Below are 11,020 nucleotides of genomic sequence, written 5' to 3'. Positions count from 1 at the left end.
GCCCAAGTTCATGTCCATTGAGTTGGTGATGCTATCCAATTATCTCATCCTGTGCTGACCTCTTCTCTTTTTGCCTTCAATCTTTCCCAGCATCAGGGTCTTTTCCAATGAGTATGCACCATAAGGCTTGTTGAAATACAGATGGCTGAATTCATATCCAAAATATGTAAAGAAATAATACAATCCAGTAGCAAAAAAAAAAAAAAAATCCAATTAAAAGTTGACAAAGGAACTGAATAGATATTTCTCCAAAGAAATATGAAAGGTTAATAGGTCAACAGGTACTTGAAAAGATGCTCAACATCACTAGTCATGGAAGTTCCCTGGTGGCCTAGTGGTTAGGATTCCTGGCTTTTAGTACTGTGGCCTGAATTCAGACCCTGGTCAGGGAACTGAAATCCCGCAAGCCAAGTGGGGTGGCCAAAACAAAACAAAAAAACCACTAGTCATTAGGGGAATGCAAATCAAAACCACAGTAACATGTCACCTCTTAGAATAGCCATCCTCAAAAAGACCAGAGATAACACGCTGTCAAGGATGAATAGTAAAGAGAACACTTGAGCATTGGTAGGACTGTAACTTTGTGCAGCCACTATGGAAAACGGTAAGAAGATCTTCAAAAAATTAACTACCATACGATGCAGCAATTCCTCTTCTGAGAATATATCTAAAGGAAATGAAAGCACTGACTTGAAAAGATATCTGGACTTCCCTGGTGACTCAGTGGATAAGAATTTGCCTGCCAATGCAGGGGATACGGGTTCGATCCCTGGTCTGGAAAGATTCCACATGCTGTGGAGCAACTAAGCCTGAGCGCCACAACTACTGAACCCACTCATCCTAGAGCCGGTGCACCTCAAGGAATAGTAGCCTGGCTCACTGCAACTAGAGAAAGCGACGAAGACCGAGCGCAACCAAAAATGAATAAAAATTTTTAAAAGAAAAGATATCTGCACCCCTATGTTCATAGCAGCATTATTTACAGTAGCCAAGACATGGAAACAACCCAAGCATCCACTGATGGATAAGTGGATGAAGTTGTGGCAAAAAAAAAAAAAAAATACACACACACACGAATTCTACCATTTGCAGCTACATGGATGAAGCTTGAAGGCATTATGCTAGGTGGATAAGATTGATAGCAAAAGACAAATACTGTAGGATTTCATTTACATGTGGAATTTTTTTTAAAGCTTTTTTTCTTTTGTCTGCGCTTTGTGGCTTGTGGGATCTTAGTTCCCCATCCAGGATTAAACTGAACCACATCAATGAAAGGGCTAATTGATGATCCATGAACATGGGATGTCCTTCACTTCTTTATTAATGAAAGTGTTAGTTGTTCAGTCATGTTTGACTCTTTGTGACCCCATGGACAGTAGCCTGCCAGGCTTCTCTGTCCATGGAATGCTCCAGGCAAGAATACTGGAATGGGTTGCCATTTCCTTCTCCAGGGGATCTTCCCGACCCAAGGATTGAACCCAGGTCTCTTGCATTGCAGGCAGATTCTTTACAGTCTGAGCCACCAGGGAAGCCCGATCTTTATTCTTTTTCAACAATGTTTTGCTGCTTTCATCATACACATTTTGTATCTCTTTTGTTAAATTTATGTCTTGGGACTTCCCTGGTAGTCTAGTGGTAAGGAGTCTGCCTTCCAGTATGGGGGACACAGGTTTGATCCCTGGTCTGAGAACTAGAATCCCACATGTTGCAGGCCAACTAAGTCTGCCCGCTGCAGTGAAGACCCAGCACAGCAAAAAAAAAAAGATAAATTTTTGCCTAAATATTTTACTGTTTTTGCTGCTTTTGTACATGGAATTACTGTCTTAATTTCCTTTCTGGGTTTTTCATTGCAAGTGTCTAAAAATATAATTGATTTTTGTCCATTGATCTTTTTACCCTCTAACTCTGCTAAATTTGTTATTAGTTCAAATAGGTTTTTGTAGATTCCTTAGGATTTTCTATATACAAGATTATGTTCTCTGCTAATCTGGATGCCTTTTGTTTCACTTTCTGGTCTAATTGCACTGGCTAGAACCTCTAGTACAACATTGAATAGAAATGGCAACAGTGAACATTCTTGTCTTGTTCCTGATCTTAGGGGAAAGCTTTCAGTCTTTCTTCATTAAGGATGATATTAGCTGTGGATTTTTTATGGATGCCTTTTATTATATTGAGAAAGTTCCCTTCTATGCCTACTCTGTTAGGTGTTTGGATCATGAATGGGTGAAAAATGTTGTCAAATGCTTTTTTTTTTCATTTATTGAGATGATCATGTGGTTTTTAATTAAAACTGACTTTGCAAGACTTCCCTGGTGGTCCAGTGGCTAAGACTCCATGCTCCCAATGCAGGGAGCCTGGGTTCAATCCCTGATCAGGGAGCTGGATCCCACAACTAAGAATTTGACATAACTAAAGGTCCCGTGTGCCACAACTTAGACCCTCTGCAGCCAGATAAAAATAACTAAAGAAAAACAAACCTGACTTTGCATTTCTGAGAAAATCCCACTTGGTTATGGTTTATGGTTTAATGTATGAGATTTTCTAGTAATTTGCTGAGGACTTTTATGCCTATATTCATGAGAGAAATTGGTCTGTAATTTCCTTTTCTTGTGTCATTTTTGTTTGGTTTTAATATCCGGGCACTGTGGGCCTGAGTATGAGTTGAGAAGTATTCCCTCTTCTATTTTGAAGGAAGAGTTTGTGAGGAACTGGTGTTAATTCTTTAAATATTTGTAGAGTTAGGTAGTGAAACCATGTGGTTCCAGGCTTTTCTCTGTGGGTAATTTTTGCTTTTTGGTTATTGTTCTGTCGCTATTGTTCTGTCACATCCAGTTTTTTGCAACACTATAGACAGCAGCATGCCAGGCTTCCTTGTCCTTCACTGTCTCCCAGAGTTTTTGCTATATGTGGCTTTTGAGCAGTTGAAATGTGGTTAGTATGACTGAGAAACTGAAATTTTAGTTTCATTTACTATTAATGAGTTAAGTTAAATATAATGAAGCACAGATGGTTGTTCTTGTAGAACAGGTCTTGAACAGCGGTAGTCAATGGGGTGGTACTGCCCCCTATGGTCATTTTGGTAGTTGGTGGGATTTTGAATCTTATTGTAAATGGGGCAGAGAGCCTTCTAGAGGCTGAGGGCCAAGCCATCCTATTGTGTACAACATGGACCTGTGTGAAGAGCAAATTTCCTATGCCTGAGTGACTTTTCAGTGCCACACCCCCCCCCAAGACATCTAGCTCCATGTAAGCCCAGAGTATATCTTGCTTAGTTTTAGTATACTTGAATTTTCCAGGATCTCAAGTATCATGTTCATGGAAGGAAGACTGTATTATGTTTTGTTTGAACATTTATCAAGAGCTTGTTGCTATGTTTGAAAAATCCCCTTAGTAAAGGGAATATCCATTGCCTCACTCACTGTGATTCTAAGTATATATAAAAATGCTAAGTATACATATACATCCTTATTTCAAAATGTCAAACATGAAGGAAGAAGTTCATTTGTTCATATGATAATTGTCGTTTCATAAATCCAAACAATGTCACTGCAAATAGGTGCAATTTTCTAATTCTTTATATCTTCTAAGGAACTGTCTCAATATTTACATACTTTAATAAGTATTTTTTTTAATTTATTTATTTAGATGTGCTGGGTCTTAATTGTGGCCTGCAAACTCTTAGTTGCAGCATGTGGGATCTAGCTCCCTGACCAGGGGTCAAACTCAGGGCCCCTGCATTGGGAGCCGTGAATCATAGCCACTGGACCACCAAGGAAGTCCCCAAATATATATTTTTAATGAAACTTTCCCCCTGTTTTTCCTTTATAGACACACTTAGAGCATAGCAGGATTTACTGAAGCTGGATATACGCTTACTTATGACTCAGTTACCCGACCCAAGAGGAAAAGTATTTATGTCCACAAAAAGACTCATATCAAAATGTTGATAAAAGCTCTATTTATAATAGCCTGAGACTGGAAACAGCCCAAATCAACAGGCAAATTAATACATTGTGACATAGTCACATAGCTGAAGACTATTCAGCAATCAAAAAAGGAAATTCCTGTTCATGGAACAACATGGATGAATCTTATAGGCTTCTGAAAGCAGCTAGACACAAAAAGAGAACATACCTTCTAATTCTATGCTTACATGAAACTCATGAAAAGGCAAAACTAATAGATTATGGTAGAAGTCAAAGCAGTTGGTGCATTCAGCTGTATGTGTTTTCATTCATAATAATAATTATTGTCTTTCAGCAATAAGAATGAAAAGAACACATTACTGAACACTCTGTTGCTCAGTCGTGTCCAACTCTTTGAGACCCCATGGACTGTAGCCCACCAGGCTCCTTTGTTCTTGAGGATTCTCCAGGCAAGAATGCTGGAGTGGGTTGCCATGCTGTTCTCCAGGGTGTTCTTCCCAAACCAGGGATCAAACCCAGGTCTCCCACATGGCAGGCAGATTCTTTACCATTTGAGCCACCAGAGAAGCCTTTATTGAACACATACTGTTGGAAATTCACTGAGGGGGCAACTAAGACACGCAAAAAGACACTATCCCTAACTTCAAGGAGCTCAGTGGCTATTTGGGAAAATAAAACACACACAAAGTAAAACTGTGTGTCAGAAGGTCATATTATCTATACAGTTCCTAAAATCTTTCAAGATATTTGTTTTAAAAGTGGGGGATTGCATCTGCCAGAGCTGAGACCTCGGTGGCTAGAGTTGAGTGAATAAGCATGGTACCCAGGATCTAGCCCCAGAGAGGAATCTTAACGCCATCCCCCGCTTCTCTTCTCTGCCTCCTCTCAGCCTACCCCTCTTCCAAATCATGATGTATTCTACTGTGGTCAATATTAGAAAATAAGACAATATGTTCAGATGAGTTTTCTGTGGCCTCCAAATTACCTGCCCTTTCAGAGTCTTGGTTTTTCTCATCTGTAAAATGAGGTTAGTAAAAGCAGCTTTTCCTGCCTACCTACAAGTTTGTTATGAGTTTCAAATGCCTTTATGCATTTGAAATTGCGATTCAACTGCCGGTAAAGATTATCATCTTTCTGCTTACTGGTTGCATTATTACAGACACCGAGAGAGAAGCAATTTACTAAGGGCCATGTGACACCCACAATGGATGGGAGATTCCAGACTGCTCAAAGTTCCTCCAGGGTGTGCTTCTTGTTCTGGAACCATCATAGACCACACCAAAAAAAAAAAACCAAACTCTAGGCATTAATGAAATTCATCCATTAAAAATGTTCATGTTCTGCTTGGTTCCAGTTAAGGAAACTAGTTACACTCAAGGAAGACATTCTTGGGTTTTTTATTCTGCTGCCCTCATTCCCATCCATCTTGCTCACAAGACCAAGTTGTGGCAACAACTCAAAAATAGTTAGGATCTAGCTCTAAAACAGCCAAACTCTCAATAATTCAGATGACTGAAAAAATACTTGAGTTAAAATATAGGCTAGCAGTGTGATCCTGGGCAAGTCACTTGGCCTCTTAGGACATCAACATCCTCTTCTCTAAAGTTGGAATGGGGGGCTCCCTGGTGGTCCAGTGGTTAGGACGCCACTCTTCCACTGCAGGAAGCGTGGGTTCGATCTCTGGTTGGGGAACTAAGACCCCAAAAGCAATGTGATGTGAGGGGAAAAAAAAGTTGGGATGATCACAATTGCCTGGGACTTTCCTGGCCATCCAGTTGTTGAGACTTAGCCTTCCGGTTCAGAGGATGCAGGTTCCATCCCTGGTCAGGGAACTAGGATCCCATATCCCTTGCGGCCAAAAAGCCAAATCACAAAGCAGAAGCGGTATTGTAACAAATTCAGTAAAGACTTTAAAAAAAATCTCCTTTTTCAGTCACTAAGGCGTGTCCAACTCTGCGACCCGATGGACTGTAGCCACGAGGCTCCTCTATCCATGGGATTCTCCAGGCAAGGATACTGGAGTGGGTTGCCATTGCTTTCAGTGGTACGATAGTCTGCCATTAAAAAGAATAAGCAGGAGGGAGGGATAAATTTGGAATCTGGAATTAACGGAGATGCACTACCGTATATAGAGAAACAACCAGGACCTACCATATAGCAGAGGGGCCTATATTCAATGTCTTGTAATAATCTATGGTCAAAAGGAATCTGAAAGACGACATCGTTACATGTATAACCGAACCACTTTGCTGGACACCTGAAACACTGTAAATCAACTATACTTGAATTAAATAAAAATTTAAAAAAACAATGAGAGATCCATAAGCATTATAGAATGTGCTGCAAGATATATGAACAATGAAATAAGATGCAGGAGAGCACATAGAGTATGACAGGACTTGTGTAAGAAAAGGGATGGGATATACATATCTATACAGATATACACACTCCATCTCTCTCTCTAGGTAGACAGGGAGATGATTATAGATAGATAAATTATCAACAGATCTATCAGCCTTTCTCTATACTTAGGCACAGATATGTAAAAGGATATAGATATGCGACCCAATGGAATGTAGCCCACCAGGCTCCTCTGCCCATGGAATTCTCTAGGCAAGAATACTGGAGTGGGTAGCTGTTCCCTTATCCAGGGAATCTTCCCAACCCAGGGATCAAACCCAGATCCCCCACATTGCAGATGGATTCTTTACCATCTGAGCCACCTGGGAAGCCCAGATAAATGCATGCTCGTGTCTAAAGATTTTATTGATAAGGATATATAAATAGAGACAGATATCCAGTATCACATGTAGACATCCAAGAGATAGATCGTTATATAATCTTTATACATATACAAACACCCATATTTCTATATTGTTTTATGTATCTACATATAGAGAGAGAGATCTGGAAGATTATACTGTAAACTGATCATTATATTTGCTGCCAGGGAAAGAAGTTAAGGAACTGGAAATTGAGGTGAGAAAGAGATTTTTTTTTTCCCTCTGTATATTCTTTTGTAGGGCTTCCCAGGTAGTGCAATGGTAAAGAATCCTCCTGCCAATGCAGAAAACACAGAAGAAGCAGGTTTAATTCCTGGGTTGAGAAGATCCCCTGGAATAGGAAGTAGCAACCCACTCTAGAATTCTTGCCTGGAAAAGTCCACGGGTGGAGGAATCAGCTGGGCTACAGTCCACAGGGCTGCAAAGAGTCGGACATGACTGAGCACATTTTCTTTCGTATCATCTACGCTTTGTAAACATATACGAGTAGTATTTTCAAATAAAGAGAGATGATCCTGTAAAAGGGCCTGGAATGGTAGGTGCTTTCAAGAAATTTGTGAATGTCCAGTGAATCTTGTTCATTTAACTAGGATGTCCCATATGTATTTTTTTCTTTAAAAATATAAATGAGCCAGAGCAATATGTGGTATGTGGTGTCTTATTAAGATCTGACAATGCTTAGCGGATTGTGGATACATAGATGTTCATGAAAATAATCTTTATTCTTATCTCTATGTTCGAAATATTTCACAACAGCAAAAAAACTTAAGAAGCGTACTCAGTCATGACAGGAGGGAGATTACGAGAAGGGAGTATGGGGGGGATTCTGATCATCTTCTTTTTCTTGCTGTGGGCATACAGGTGTGCTTGCTTCGTGGAAACACATCAAGCTGTGCACTTATGATTCGTCACTCATCTGAATCTGTGCTGCAGTTCAATAAAAATTCTACTAAAAAAGCCCCCTCCCTGTTAAATTGAAAAATTTCATAATGACTTAGTAAAGCATGAGTAAAAAATAAAGAGTTTGGATATGATTTTTTTTTTCCTTTGCACACGATCAGGGTCTTCGGAGTAACGAGAAACCACGCTAAAATCAGTAGCTTTACTTGAGTCTGAATTTGCATTTCTTCATCTTCAGTGACAGTGATCTTCAAATCACTCAGCCTCCTTTCCCCTTTATTCAAGCTCTTTGGCAATTTCAGTGCATTCCCTTTCTGTTTTGGGAGGTGAAGAGGTTGAGATCTGTGGGGAGAGAGGGCGGGAGAGGAAAAAGAAGAGAGAAAGAGAGACGAAAGGAAAAGGGAGAAGGTGGAAGAAGAACAGGGGTGACAGGCCAGGATGTGTGGAAAGGCCCTGTCACAGTCTAACCCCAACACACCAGCTGTTGAATGTGCCCTGAACTGTCCTGTCTCTAGGATTTTGTTCAGGCTGTTTCCTCTACCTAAAGTGGCCTCCTCCTTTCCCCAGTTCAGTTCAGTTCTGTTCAGTGACTCTGTCGTGTCCAGCTCTTTGCAACCCCATGGACTGCAGCACGCCAGGTTTCCCTGTCCATAACCAACTCCAGGAGCTTGCTCAAACTCACGTCCACCGAGTCGGTGATGCCATCCAACCATCTCATCCTCTGTCGTCCCCTTCTCCTCCTGCCTTCAATCTTTCCCAGAATCAGGGTCTTTTCCAATGAGTCAGCTCTTCGTATCAGGTGGCCAAAGTATTGGCGCTTCAGCTTTAGCATCAGTCCTTCCAATGAATATTCAGGACTGATTTCCTTATGATTGACTGGGTGGATCTCCTTGTAGTCCAAAGGATTCTCAAGAGTCTTCTCCAATACCACAGTTCAGAAGCATCAATTCTTCAGCATTCAGCTTTCTTTATGGTCCAACTCTCACATCCATACATGACTACTAGTAGAAAAACCATAGCTTTGACTAGATGGACCTTTGTCAGCAAAGTAATGTCTCTGCTTTTTAATATGCTGTCTAGGTTTGTCATAGCTTTTCTTCCAAGGAGCGAGCATCTTTTAATTTCATAGCTGCAGTCACCATCTGCAGTGATTTTGGAGCCCAAGGGAATAAAGTCTGTCACTGTTTTCACTGTTTCCCCATCTATTGGCCATGAAGTGATGGGACTAGATGCCATGATCTTTGTTTTTTGAATGTTGAGTTTTAAGCCATTTTTTCACTCTCCTCTTTCACCTTCATCAAAAGGTTCTTTAGTTCCTCTTTGCTTTCTGCCATAAGCCTGGTGTCATCTGTGTATCTGAGGTTATTGATATTTCTCCTGGCAATCTTGATTCCAGCTTATGCTTCATCCAGGCCAGCATTTCACATGATGTACTCTGCATAGAAGTTAAATAAGCAGGGTGACAATATACAGCCTTGAGGTACTCCTTTCCTAATTTGGAACCAGTCTGTTGTTCCATGTCCAGTTCTAACTGTTGCTTCTTGACCTGCATACAGATTTCTCAGGAGGCAGGTAAGGTGGTCTAGTTTTCCCATCTCTTAAAGAATTTTCCACAATTTTTTGTGATCCACACAGTCAAAGGCTTTGGCATAGTCAATAAAGCAGAAATAGATGTTTTTCTGGAACTCTCTTGCTTTTTAATGATCCAGCGGACGTTGGCAATTTGATCTCTGGTTCCTCTGCTTTTTCTAAATCCAGCTTGATGTCTGGAAGTTCTCATTTCACATACTGTTGAAGCCTAGCTTGGATAATTTTGAGCATTACTTTGCTAGCATGTGAGATGAGTGCAATTGTGTGGTAGTTTGAACATTCTTTGGTATTGCCTTTCTTTGAGATTGGAATGAAAACTGACCTTTTCCCATCCTGTGGCTACTGCTGAGTTTTCCAAATTTGCTGGCATATTGAGTGCAGCACTTTCACCGCATCATCTTTTATGATTTGAAATAGCTCATTTGGAAATTCCATCATCTCCACTAGCTTTATTCATAGTGATGCTTCTTAAGGCCCACTTGACTTCACACTCCAACACATTCCAACACTCCAAGATGTTTGGCTCTAGGTGAGTAATCATACCATCGTGGTTATCTGGGTCATGAAGATCTTTTTTGTATAGTTCTGTGTATTCTTGCCACCTCTTCTTAACATCTGCTTCTGTTAGGTCCATATTGTTTCTGTCCTTTATTGTGCCCATCTTTGCATGAAATGTTCCCTTGGTAGCTATAATTTTCTCTAAGAGATCTCTAGTCTTTCCCATTCTATTGTTTTCCTCTATTTCTTTGCATTGATCACTGAGGAAGGCTTTCTTATCTCTCCTTGCTATTCTTTGGAACTCTGCATTCAGATCAGTGTATCTTACCTTTTCTCCTTTATGTTTAGCTTTTCTTCTTTTCTCAGCTATTTGTAAGGCCTCCTCAGACAACCATTTTGCCTTTTTGCATTTCTTTTTCTTGGGGACGGTCTTGATCACTGCCTCCTGTACAATGTCATGAAGCTCCATCCATTGTTCTTCAGGCACTCTATCAGATCTAATCCCTTGAATCTATTTGTCACTTCCACAGTATAATCCTAAGGGATTTGATTTAGGTCATACTTGAATGGTCTAGTGGTTTTCTCTAGTTTCTTCAATTTAAGTCTGAATTTTGCAGTAAGGAGTTCATGATATGAGCCACAGTCAGCTCTCAGTCTTGTCGAATAACAACTGACAGGAGAATGTTGGATCCCTCCTTTCCCCATGATCTGCTAAATCCCACTTTTCTTTCAAGGGAACATTGTACCCTGCAGTGCTTAACAGAACCAGACACACAGCGCTGAATGAATGAAACTCACCTTTAAAAAATGTAAGACAGTTACATAAGGATTTATGGACTAATGAAAGAATATTAGCTGCTGCTGCTGCTGCTAAGTCGCTTCAGTCGTGTCCAACTCTGTGCGACTCCATAGACAGCAGCCCGCCAGGCTCCCCCGTCCCTGGGATTCTCCAGGCAAGAACACTGGAGTGGGTTGCCATTTCCTTCTCCAATGCATGAAAGTGAAAAGTGAAAGTGAAGTTGCTCAGTCGTGTCTGACTCTTCGAGACCCCATGGACTGCAGCCTACCAGGCTCTTCTGTCCATGGGATTTTCCAGGCAAGAGCACTGGAGTGGGGTGCCATTGCCTTCTCTGAGAATACTAGCTAATAATTATTTTATGCTTATGTTGTACAAGGCACTGTCCTGAATGCTTCACATATACTGCCACTTAATTCTCAAAACACCCTGTGTGTTCAGTCGTGTCAGACTCTTTGTGACCCCATGGACTATATAGCCCACCAGGCTCCTCTGTCCATAAAATTTTCCAGGTAAGAATCCTGGAG

The sequence above is a fragment of the Capra hircus genome, chromosome 25 (genome assembly GCF_001704415.2).
Source record: "Capra hircus breed San Clemente chromosome 25, ASM170441v1, whole genome shotgun sequence".
NCBI classification, from domain to species: Eukaryota; Metazoa; Chordata; class Mammalia; order Artiodactyla; family Bovidae; genus Capra; species Capra hircus.
The sequence above is the reverse complement of the archived record's forward strand: the minus strand, read 5'-3'. Positions refer to the sequence as shown.